General features: G+C 38.6%; 5 non-coding genes across 5 annotated transcripts; all 5 read right to left on the bottom strand.

Annotated features, from left to right (window-relative positions):
* Positions 1–63: 63 nt before the first annotated feature.
* On the bottom strand, positions 64–136 carry TRNAT-CGU (transfer RNA threonine (anticodon CGU)). Its single transcript has one exon. It is a non-coding gene; the product is annotated as a tRNA-Thr (tRNA).
* A 2,168-nt stretch (positions 137–2,304) lies between these two features.
* Positions 2,305–2,377, bottom strand: TRNAT-UGU (transfer RNA threonine (anticodon UGU)). The gene has a single exon. It is a non-coding gene; the product is annotated as a tRNA-Thr (tRNA).
* A 532-nt stretch (positions 2,378–2,909) lies between these two features.
* On the bottom strand, positions 2,910–2,982 carry TRNAT-CGU (transfer RNA threonine (anticodon CGU)). The gene has a single exon. It is a non-coding gene; the product is annotated as a tRNA-Thr (tRNA).
* Positions 2,983–5,150: 2,168 nt separating this feature from the next.
* On the bottom strand, positions 5,151–5,223 carry TRNAT-UGU (transfer RNA threonine (anticodon UGU)). The gene has a single exon. It is a non-coding gene; the product is annotated as a tRNA-Thr (tRNA).
* A 7,159-nt stretch (positions 5,224–12,382) lies between these two features.
* TRNAT-UGU (transfer RNA threonine (anticodon UGU)) lies at positions 12,383–12,455 on the bottom strand. The gene has a single exon. It is a non-coding gene; the product is annotated as a tRNA-Thr (tRNA).
* Between the last annotated feature and the right edge of the window lie 240 nt (positions 12,456–12,695).

Genomic DNA, 12,695 nt, shown 5'->3' with positions numbered 1-12,695 from the left:
ACCAACTTTGTACCACTGACCAAACAGATAAGCAATTTTCATATGAGAGACAAAGAGTTTTTAAGGCTTCAGTGAGAGTCGAACTCACGACCCCTGGTTTACGAGACCAGTGCTCTAACCTCTGAGCTATGAAGCCATTGAAAAGGAACAATTTCTAAAGCGATGTAGGGATTAGCCTGTTAGAGGTATGCATATGCTCAGTAACTCCTAAGGATCATTTACTATGCTACATGGGAGAAATGCAAAGAAACTGTACAAAGATTTTTCTTTAGGTACCAATTTGACATTGACATGGGAAAAACATCAACTTGAAATGCATATGAAAACTTACAACCCATACAAGCAATGATTGTAAGGTAAGGCATGGTAAAAAATGTAAAGAGAAGCACGATGATTTATTTATATTTTCAATTGTACCAAATTTAAGAATGATTTCATAAACTTTTTTCATGTCAGTATTAATCTATGTGCAAATGGAGTTTTATGGAGCCATTCAAAAAAGATGAGTTTTTCAAGTGGAAACTTTTTACGAAAGCAAATTTTAAAGCAAATCTGCTCTAAAGTCTTTGTCTCCACATAGCATTAGATCTCTGGCCATGATTTTCATTTACATTTTCAATTATGCCAAATTTAAGAATGATGTCTGAATTTTTTTGTGTCTGTATTAGGATATATGCAGATGGAGTTTTATTGAGGCATTCAAAAAAGAAGACTTTTTAAAGCAAAAACACCCTTTCATTGGGGAGCTTTTAAAGGAGGTTTAGCTTTATAAAGTGGTTCCTAAAGCACTTTTTGAGAGTTCTTGAAGTGTTTTTGAAGAGTTTTTTTCTAAAGCTTTTTCTTTGCAGCCTTTTGATTTACAGTGTCTACTTTAGAGCAAATTCCATCAGGATCTGCTTCAAAGATGCAATATCCCCTATTATTTTCACCTGGCATTTTTCAAACCCTGAAGTGGAATAAATCACTCAAAATAGCTATGAGTGTGTGTTCACACTAAGTTATATTTTTCCTGCATTTTCAGGGCAGAAACTCTACAAGACTATGTGCACACAGAGGTTTTTAGCTGAGTTTTCAGAGCAGAATCTGGGCAGAAACTCCAAATTTTTGAGGAGCTATGAGATTTGCAGGAGCATTTGTAGAGTTTCCACTCAGTTTCAACTAGGTGGCTATGTGCACATGATGTCTTTTTTCAGGCAGCTTCCGCCATTGGAATCATTTGAAAACACTATCAAACATTGCTCAAAAGAATGAACATAAGCAATTCTATGTAAAACTGACTTGCTCTGTCTATGTTGAGGTTTTTGAATGTCTTTTGACCACTTCAGGTTTCTAAAAACGCCAAGCGGTTAAAAGAAGTCACATGTCCATTCTATTAGCGTTTTCCACCAGGAACATGCTGTGTATTTTACAGTACAAATCAGTGGAAAAGCTCAATACATGCCTGGACTTCAAAAATACTTTTTTTTTGAGTGTTTTGCCATTGATTTTGCTTAAAAGAGCTAACTGTTTCTTCTTTTTTCAATGGAGTGAAAAATGCAACCAGAAAAAAAGACTTCACCGAAACCATGGGAAAACCTTCCGAAAAAAGCCGTCTCAAAATTGTCCAGGAAACAACCAAAAAAATGATACAAAAGACGATTCAGGGGAAGAAATTTCCTAAATTTCTTGAAAAGTCTTCTGCGTGAAAAACTCATCAACTTCTCCTGAGTTTAAAAGCCGTCATATGCACATACCAGTTCCTGTTCCAAAAATTCATTAAAAAACTGAGTGTGTGCGCAGTCCAACACTTCAAACAAAACTTGTGTTTTTTGAACTCCTAGCGGTGTTTGGAAAAGTGTTGATCAAAATTTCCTGAAAAAACCTCAGTGTGAATCTTTAGGTTATTTGCAGATGGAATTTTATTAAGGCATTTAAAAACAATGAGTTTTGCAAGCAGAACCCACTTAGGAAAACACCACTTTATTAGGTACTTTTGGGAAGAGTTTTTATGTTCATGATGTGTTTCCTGGGGATTTTTTGCAGAGTTTGCAATGAGATTTTCATTCTTAAAGCCTTTTTTGCAGATTTTTGATTTGAATGTGCCTAGTTTGGAGTAGTTTTCCTCAGGATCCGCTTCACAGAAGCAACAAGTATTTTTTTTACTTGCTACCACTTTTTTTGCAAACCTGAAATGGATGAAAACTCTCCAAGTAATGTAATTATTATGTCTGAACATTTTTTTCTCAGTATAATAAACCTTCAACTAAGCAGGTATTTTTAAAGATAAGCTCAAGAATTAAACTATTCAGTTTCAAAATAACACAAAGGCTCCAGTGAGAATTGAACTCACGACCCCTGGTTTACAAGACCAGTGCTCTAACCACTGAGCTATGAAGCCAGCGAAACTTTGACACATCTTTTGATCTCTATTTCGAACAGTGCAATAGCCATTCAGGTGCATTACCAACACAAGTCCTTTCATTTCTAGTTTGAAATCACACTCTTAACGTAATGTCCCATCACCAACAAACCAACAACTGCTCTTGCAACGCAAAAGCATGACTTGCAAACATTCTAAAGCTTCAGTTCTATAACTGACTACCTGTTTATTGGCAATCTGATGTGCAAAAAAATGAAATCAGATGGATTGGCAAAGAAAAGAATTCTACTGCTTGCTTTAATAAAATATGTAATTCTTTATATTACAAAATCACACATCAAGAATTGATGAAGAAGGGTCATTAGACTCCTAAAGCTCTGATAGAGGTGGCATAAGAAAGGACTTTGACACACGTTACCCGAATGTCATATATGATCAAGGTCTTATCCAGAACTTTTGAAAAGGATCAACATCAATATTGAATCGCACCAACTTTGTACCACTGACCAAACAGATAAGCAATTTTCATATGAGAGACAAAGAGTTTTTAAGGCTTCAGTGAGAGTCGAACTCACGACCCCTGGTTTACGAGACCAGTGCTCTAACCTCTGAGCTATGAAGCCATTGAAAAGGAACAATTTCTAAAGCGATGTAGGGATTAGCCTGTTAGAGGTATGCATATGCTCAGTAACTCCTAAGGATCATTTACTATGCTACATGGGAGAAATGCAAAGAAACTGTACAAAGATTTTTCTTTAGGTACCAATTTGACATTGACATGGGAAAAACATCAACTTGAAATGCATATGAAAACTTACAACCCATACAAGCAATGATTGTAAGGTAAGGCATGGTAAAAAATGTAAAGAGAAGCACGATGATTTATTTATATTTTCAATTGTACCAAATTTAAGAATGATTTCATAAACTTTTTTCATGTCAGTATTAATCTATGTGCAAATGGAGTTTTATGGAGCCATTCAAAAAAGATGAGTTTTTCAAGTGGAAACTTTTTACGAAAGCAAATTTTAAAGCAAATCTGCTCTAAAGTCTTTGTCTCCACATAGCATTAGATCTCTGGCCATGATTTTCATTTACATTTTCAATTATGCCAAATTTAAGAATGATGTCTGAATTTTTTTGTGTCTGTATTAGGATATATGCAGATGGAGTTTTATTGAGGCATTCAAAAAAGAAGACTTTTTAAAGCAAAAACACCCTTTCATTGGGGAGCTTTTAAAGGAGGTTTAGCTTTATAAAGTGGTTCCTAAAGCACTTTTTGAGAGTTCTTGAAGTGTTTTTGAAGAGTTTTTTTCTAAAGCTTTTTCTTTGCAGCCTTTTGATTTACAGTGTCTACTTTAGAGCAAATTCCATCAGGATCTGCTTCAAAGATGCAATATCCCCTATTATTTTCACCTGGCATTTTTCAAACCCTGAAGTGGAATAAATCACTCAAAATAGCTATGAGTGTGTGTTCACACTAAGTTATATTTTTCCTGCATTTTCAGGGCAGAAACTCTACAAGACTATGTGCACACAGAGGTTTTTAGCTGAGTTTTCAGAGCAGAATCTGGGCAGAAACTCCAAATTTTTGAGGAGCTATGAGATTTGCAGGAGCATTTGTAGAGTTTCCACTCAGTTTCAACTAGGTGGCTATGTGCACATGATGTCTTTTTTCAGGCAGCTTCCGCCATTGGAATCATTTGAAAACACTATCAAACATTGCTCAAAAGAATGAACATAAGCAATTCTATGTAAAACTGACTTGCTCTGTCTATGTTGAGGTTTTTGAATGTCTTTTGACCACTTCAGGTTTCTAAAAACGCCAAGCGGTTAAAAGAAGTCACATGTCCATTCTATTAGCGTTTTCCACCAGGAACATGCTGTGTATTTTACAGTACAAATCAGTGGAAAAGCTCAATACATGCCTGGACTTCAAAAATACTTTTTTTTTGAGTGTTTTGCCATTGATTTTGCTTAAAAGAGCTAACTGTTTCTTCTTTTTTCAATGGAGTGAAAAATGCAACCAGAAAAAAAGACTTCACCGAAACCATGGGAAAACCTTCCGAAAAAAGCCGTCTCAAAATTGTCCAGGAAACAACCAAAAAAATGATACAAAAGACGATTCAGGGGAAGAAATTTCCTAAATTTCTTGAAAAGTCTTCTGCGTGAAAAACTCATCAACTTCTCCTGAGTTTAAAAGCCGTCATATGCACATACCAGTTCCTGTTCCAAAAATTCATTAAAAAACTGAGTGTGTGCGCAGTCCAACACTTCAAACAAAACTTGTGTTTTTTGAACTCCTAGCGGTGTTTGGAAAAGTGTTGATCAAAATTTCCTGAAAAAACCTCAGTGTGAATCTTTAGGTTATTTGCAGATGGAATTTTATTAAGGCATTTAAAAACAATGAGTTTTGCAAGCAGAACCCACTTAGGAAAACACCACTTTATTAGGTACTTTTGGGAAGAGTTTTTATGTTCATGATGTGTTTCCTGGGGATTTTTTGCAGAGTTTGCAATGAGATTTTCATTCTTAAAGCCTTTTTTGCAGATTTTTGATTTGAATGTGCCTAGTTTGGAGTAGTTTTCCTCAGGATCCGCTTCACAGAAGCAACAAGTATTTTTTTTACTTGCTACCACTTTTTTTGCAAACCTGAAATGGATGAAAACTCTCCAAGTAATGTAATTATTATGTCTGAACATTTTTTTCTCAGTATAATAAACCTTCAACTAAGCAGGTATTTTTAAAGATAAGCTCAAGAATTAAACTATTCAGTTTCAAAATAACACAAAGGCTCCAGTGAGAATTGAACTCACGACCCCTGGTTTACAAGACCAGTGCTCTAACCACTGAGCTATGAAGCCATTGAAAAGGAACAATTTCTAAAGCGATGTAGGGATTAGCCTTTTAGAGGTATGCATATGCTCAGTAACTCCTAAGGATCATTTACTATGCTACATGGGAGAAATGCAAAGAAACTGTACAAAGATTTTTCTTTAGGTACCAATTTGACATTGACATGGGAAAAACATCAACTTGAAATGCATATGAAAACTTACAACCCATACAAGCAATGATTGTAAGGTAAGGCATGGTAAAAAATGTAAAGAGAAGCACGATGATTTATTTATATTTTCAATTGTACCAAATTTAAGAATGATTTCATAAACTTTTTTCATGTCAGTATTAATCTATGTGCAAATGGAGTTTTATGGAGCCATTCAAAAAAGATGAGTTTTTCAAGTGGAAACTTTTTACGAAAGCAAATTTTAAAGCAAATCTGCTCTAAAGTCTTTGTCTCCACATAGCATTAGATCTCTGGCCATGATTTTCATTTACATTTTCAATTATGCCAAATTTAAGAATGATGTCTGAATTTTTTTTGTGTCAGTATTAGGATATATGCAGATGGAGTTTTATTGAGGCATTAAAAAAAAAAAGACTTTTTAAAGCAAAAACAACCTTTCATTGGGGAGCTTTTAAAGGAGGTTTAGCTTTATAAAGTGGTTCCTAAAGCACTTTTTGAGAGTTCTTGAAGTGTTTTTGAAGAGTTTTTTTCTAAAGCTTTTTCTTTGCAGCCTTTTGATTTACAGTGTCTACTTTAGAGCAAATTCCATCAGGATCTGCTTCAAAGATGCAATATCCCCTATTATGTCCTAATGTCCTAAATTTCTTGAAAAGTCTTCTGCGTGAAAAACTCATCAAGTTCTCCTGAGTTTAAAAGCCGTCATATGCACATACCAGTTCCTGTTCCAAAAATTCATTAAAAAACTGAGTGTGTGCGCAGTCCAACACTTCAAACAAAACTTGTGTTTTTTGAACTCCTAGTGGTGTTTGGAAAAGTTTTGATCAAAATTTCCTGAAAAAACCTCAGTGTGAATCTTTAGGTTATTTGCAGATGGAATTTTATTAAGGCATTTAAAAACAATGAGTTTTGCAAGCAGAACCCACTTAGGAAAACACCACTTTATTAGGTACTTTTGGGAAGAGTTTTTATGTTCATGATGTGTTTCCTGGGGATTTTTTGCAGAGTTTGCAATGAGATTTTCATTCTTAAAGCCTTTTTTGCAGATTTTTGATTTGAATGTGCCTAGTTTGGAGTAGTTTTCCTCCAAAGGATCCGCTTCACAGAAGCAACAAGTATTTTTTTTACTTGCTACCACGTTTTTTTGCAAACCTGAAATGGATGAAAACTCTCCAAGTAATGTAATTATTATGTCTGAACATTTTTTTCTCAGTATAATAAACCTTCAACTAAGCAGGTATTTTTAACCCCTTCACCCCCAAGGGTGGTTTGCACGTTAATGACCGGGCCAATTTTTACAATTCTGACCACTGTCCCTTTATGAGGCTATAACTCTGGAACGCTTTGACGGATCTTGGCGATTCTGACATTGTTTTCTCGTGACATATTGTACTTCATGTTAGTGGTAAAATTTATTCGATATAACTTGCATTTATTTGTGAAAAAAAAGAATATTTGGCGAAAATTTTGAAAATTTCGCAATTTTCCAACTTTGAATTTTTATGCCCTTAAATCACAGACATATGTCACGCAAAATACTTAATAAGTAACATTTCCCACATGTCTACTTTACATCAGTACAATTTTGGAACCAAAATTTTTTTTTGTGACGGAGTTATAAGGGTTAAAAGTTAACCAGCAATTTCTCATTTTTACAACACCATTTTTTTTTAGGGACCACATCTCATTTGAAGTCATTTTGAGGGGTCTATATGATAGAAAATACTCAAGTGTGACACCATTCTAAAAACTGCACCCCTCAAGGTGCTCAAAACCACATTCAAGAAGTTTATTAACCCTTCAGGTGTTTCACAGGAATTTTTTGAATGTTTAAATAAAAATGAGCATTTAACTTTTTTTCACACACAATTTATTTCAGCTCCAATTTGTTTTATTTTACCAAGGGTAACAGGAGAAAATGGACCCCCAAAGTTGTTGTACAATTTGTCCTGAGTACGCTGATACCCCATATGTGAGGGTAAACCACTGTTTGGGCGTATGGCAGAGCTCGGAAGGAAAGGAGCGCCATTTGACTTTTCAATGCAAAATTGACTGGAATTGAGATGGGACGCCATGTTGCGTTTGGAGAGCCCCTGATGTGCCTAAACACTGAAACCCCCTACAAGTGACACCATTTTGGAAAGTAGACCCCCTAAGGAACTTATCTTGATGTGTGGTGAGCACTTTGACCCACCAAGTGCTTCACAGAAGTTTATAATGCAGAGCCGTAAAAATAAAAAATCATATTTTTTCACAAAAATGATCTTTTTGCCCCCAATTTTTTATTTTCCCAAGGGTAAGAGAAGAAATTGGACCCCAAAAAATGTTGTGCAATTTGTCCTGAGTACGATGATACCCCATATGTGGGTGTAAACCATTGTTTGGGCGCATGGCAGAGCTTGGAAGGGAAGGAGCGCCATTTGACTTTTCAATGCAAAATTGACTGGAATTGAGATGGGACGCCATGTTGCGTTTGGAGAGCCCCTGATGTGCCTAAACATTGAAACTCCCTACAAGTGACACCATTTTGGAAAGTAGACCCCCTAAGGAACTTATCTAGATGTGTGGTGAGCACTTTGACCCACCAAGTGCTTCACAGAAGTTTATAATGCAGAGCCGTAAAAATAAAAAATCATATTTTTTCACAAAAATGATCTTTTTGCCCCCAATTTTTTATTTTCCCAAGGGTAAGAGAAGAAATTGGACCCCAAAAAATGTTGTGCAATTTGTCCTGAGTACGCTGATACCCCATATGTGGGTGTAAACCATTGTTTGGGCGCATGGCAGAGCTTGGAAGGGAAGGAGCGCCATTTGACTTTTCAATGCAAAATTGACTGGAATTGAGATGGGACGCCATGTTGCGTTTGGAGAGCCCCTGATGTGCCTAAACACTGAAACCCCCTACAAGTGACACCATTTTGGAAAGTAGACCCCCTAAGGAACTTATCTTGATGTGTGGTGAGCACTTTGACCCACCAAGTGCTTCACTACAGATTATAACGCAGAGCCGTGAAAATAATTTTTATTTTTTTTCTCAAAAATGATTTTTTAGCACCCAGCTTTGTATTTTTACAAGGGTAACAGAATAAATTGGACCCCAAAATTTGTTTTCCAATTTGTCCTGAGTACGCTGATACCCCATATGTGGGGGGGAACCACTGTTTGGGCGCATGACAGAGCTCGGAAGGGAAGGAGCGCCATTTGGAATGCAGACTTAAATGGATTGGTCAGCAGCCGTCACGTTGCATTTGCAGAGCCCCTGATGTACCCAAACAGTACAAACCCCCCACAAGTGACCCCATATTGGAAACTAGACCTCCCAAAGAACTTATCTAGATGTGTTTTGAGAACTTTGAACCCCCAAGTGTTTCACTAAAGTTTATAGCGCAAAGCCGTGAAAATAAAAATTCTTTTTTTTTTTCACAAAAATGATTTTTTAGCCCCCAGTTTTGTATTTTCACAAGGGTAACAGGATAAATTAGACCCCAAAAGTTGTTGTCCAATTTGTCCTGAGTACGCTGATACCCCATATGTGGGGGGGAACCACTGTTTGGGTGCATGACAGAGCTCGGAAGGGAAGGAGCGCCATTTGGAATGCAGCCTTAAATGGATTGGTCTGCAGGCGTCACGTTGCATTTGCAGAGCCCCTGATGTACCCAAACAGTACAAACCCCCCACAAGTGACCCCATATTGGAAACTAGACCTCCCAAGGAACTTATCTAGATGTGTTGTGAGAACTTTGAACCCCCAAGTGTTTCACTACAGTTTATAACGCAGAGCCGTGAAAATAAAACATCTTTTTTTTCCCACAAAAATGATTTTTAGCCCCCCAAATTTTTATTTTCCTAAGGATAACAAGAGAACTTGGACCCCAGAAGTTGTTGTTCAATTTGTCCCGAGTACGCTGATAACACATATGTTGGGGTAAACCCCTTTTTGGGCGCACGGGAGAGCTCGGAAGGGAAGGAGCACTGTTTTACTTTTTCAACGCAGAATTGGCTGGAATTGAGATTGGACGCCATGTCGCGCTTGTAGAGCCCCTGATGTGCCTGGACAGTGGAAACTCCCCAATTCTACCTGAAACCCTAACCCAAACACACCCCTAACCCTAATCCCAACGGTAACCCTAACCACACCCCTAGCCCTGACACACCCATAATTCTAATCCCAACCCTAATCCAAACGTAAATGTAATCCAAACCCTAACCCTAACTTTAGCCCCAACCCTAACTTTAGCCCCAACCCTAACTTTACCTCCAACCCTAGCCCTAACCCTAACCCTAACCCTACCCCTAACCCTAACCCTAAACGTGACTGAAATACGTGGCACTGAAATACGTGGCACTGAAATACGTGGCACTGAAATACGTGGCACTGAAATACGTGGCACTGAAATACGTGGCACTGAAATACGTGGCACTGAAATACGTGGCACTGAAATACGTGGCACTGAAATACGTGGCACTGAAATACGTGATACGTGGCACTTAAATACGTGGCACTGAAACACGTGGCACTGAAATACGTGATACGTGGCACTGAAATACGTGGCACTGAAATACGTGGCACTGAAATACGTGGCACTGAAATACGTGGCACTGAAATACGTGGCACTGAAATACGTGGCACTGAAATACGTGGCACTGAAATATGTGATACGTGGCACTGAAATACGTGGCACTGAAATACGTGGCACTGAAATACGTGGCACTGAAATACGTGGCACTGAAATACGTGGCACTGAAATACGTGGCACTGAAATACGTGATACGTGGCACTGAAATACGTGGCACTGAAATACGTGGCACTGAAATACGTGATACGTGGCACTTAAATACGTGGCACTGAAACACGTGGCACTGAAATACGTGATACGTGGCACTGAAATACGTGGCACTGAAATACGTGGCACTGAAATACGTGGCACTGAAATACGTGATACGTGGCACTGAAATACGTGGCACTGAAATACGTGATACGTGGCACTGAAATACGTGGCACTGAAATACGTGATACGTGGCACTGAAATACGTGGCACTGAAATACGTGGCACTGAAATACGTGGCACTGAAATACGTGGCACTGAAATACGTGGTACTAAAATATGTGGCACTGAAATACGTGATACGTGGCACTGAAATACGTGATACGTGGCACTGAAATATGTGATACGTGGCACTGAAATACGTGGCACTGAAACACGTGGCACTGAAATACGTGGCACTGAAATACGTGGCACTGAAATACGTGGCACTATGACTGTCAGAAAATGTTCATTAAACGGTTAGGGGTGAGGTTAGGGGTAGAGTTAGGGTTAGGGTTTGGATCCCTTTATCACCTTGATGGTGGTGGGTGGCTTTTCAGTGTGTTTAAATGCATGCGTTTTTAAAGCAAACAAACGCATGTGCTTAAAAACGCAAGAAAATACTGCAGGTTGTATTTCTGAAAATGAACGCATGCAGAAAAAAAACGCATGCGTTTGAAAACGCGACCAAACGCGTACAAAAAAACCGCATGCGTTTTCAATGTTAAATATAGGGAAAAAACGCATGCGTTTTTTTGTGCAAAAAACGCTGCAGACAAAAACGCAAGTGTGAAACCAGCGACGCTTTTTATAGCAAAAAAGTTTTTGCGTCTCCACATTTTGAGACCTATAATTTTTCCACATTTTGCTCCACAGAGTCATGTGAGGTCTTGTTTTTTGCGGGACGAGTTGACGTTTTTATTGGTAACATTTTCGGACACGTGACCATTTTTGATCGCTTTTTATTCCGATTTTTGTGAGGCAGAATGACCAAAAACCAGCTATTCATGAATTTCTTTTGGGGGAGGCGTTTATACCGTTCCGCGTTTGGTTAAATTGATAAAGCAGTTTTATTCTTCGGGTCAGTACGATTACAGCGATATCTCATTTATATCATTTTTTTATGTTTTGGCGCTTTTATACGATAAAAACTAAAATATAGAAAAAATAATTATTTTCGTATCGCTTTATTCTCAGGACTATAACTTTTTTATTTTTTTGCTGATAATGTTGTATGGCGGCTTGTTTTTTGCGGGACAAGATGACGTTTTCAGCGGTACCATGGATATTTATATCAGTCTTTTTGATCGCGTGTTATTCCACTTTTTGTTCGGCGGTATGGTAATAAAGCGTTGTTTTTTGCCTCGTTTTTTTTTTTTTTTTCTTACGGTGTTTACTGAAGGGGTTAACTAGTGGGGCAGTTTTATAGGTTGGGTCGTTACGGACGCGGCGATACTAAATATGTGTACTTTTATAGTTTTGTTTTTTTTATTTAGATAAAGAAATGTATTTATGGGAATAATATATTTTTTTTTATTATTATTTATTTAGGATTTTTTTTTTTTTTTTTTTTTACACATGTGGAAAAATTTTTTTTTAACTTTTTTACTTTGTCCCAGGGGGGGACATCACAGATCATTGATCTGGCAGTGTGCACAGCACTCTGCCAGATCGACGATCTGCTGTGCAGGGCTGCAGGCTTACCAAGTGTCTGCTCTGAGCAGACACTCGGTAAGCCACCTCCTTCCCTGCAGGACCCGGATGCCGCGGCCATCTTGGATCCGGGACCTGCAGCCAGGAAGGAGGTAGGAGACCCTCGCAGCAACGCGATCACATCGCGTTGCTCCGGGGGTCTCAGGGAAGCCCGCAGGGAGCCCCCTCCCTGCGCGATGCTTCCCTATACCGCCGGTACACTGCGATCATGTTTGATCGCGGTGTGCCGGGGGTTAATGTGCCGGGGGCGGTCCGTGACCGCTCCTGGCACATAGTGCCGGATGTCAGCTGCGATATGCAGCTGACACCCGGCCGCGATCGGCCGCGCTCCCCCCGTGAGCGCCGCTGATCGGTGATGACGTACTATCCCGTCGGCGGTCATACGGGCCCACCCCACCTCGACGGGATAGTACGTCAAATGTCGGGAAGGGGTTAAAGATAAGCTCAAGAATTAAACTATTCAGTTTCAAAATAACACAAAGGCTCCAGTGAGAATTGAACTCACGACCCCTGGTTTACAAGACCAGTGCTCTAACCACTGAGCTATGAAGCCAGCGAAACTTTGACACATCTTTTGATCTCTATTTCGAACAGTGCAATAGCCATTCAGGTGCATTACCAACACAAGTCCTTTCATTTCTAGTTTGAAATCACACTCTTAACGTAATGTCCCATCACCAACAAACCAACAACTGCTCTTGCAACGCAAAAGCGTGACTTGCAAACATTCTAAAGCTTCAGTTCTATAACTGACTACCTGTTTATTGGCAATCTGATGTGCAAAAAAATGAAA

Source organism: Ranitomeya variabilis, chromosome 1, assembly GCF_051348905.1.
Source record: "Ranitomeya variabilis isolate aRanVar5 chromosome 1, aRanVar5.hap1, whole genome shotgun sequence".
In the NCBI taxonomy this organism is placed as follows: Eukaryota; Metazoa; Chordata; class Amphibia; order Anura; family Dendrobatidae; genus Ranitomeya; species Ranitomeya variabilis.
Note: the sequence above shows the minus strand (reverse complement) of the source record. Positions and strands in the feature narration are given on the sequence as shown.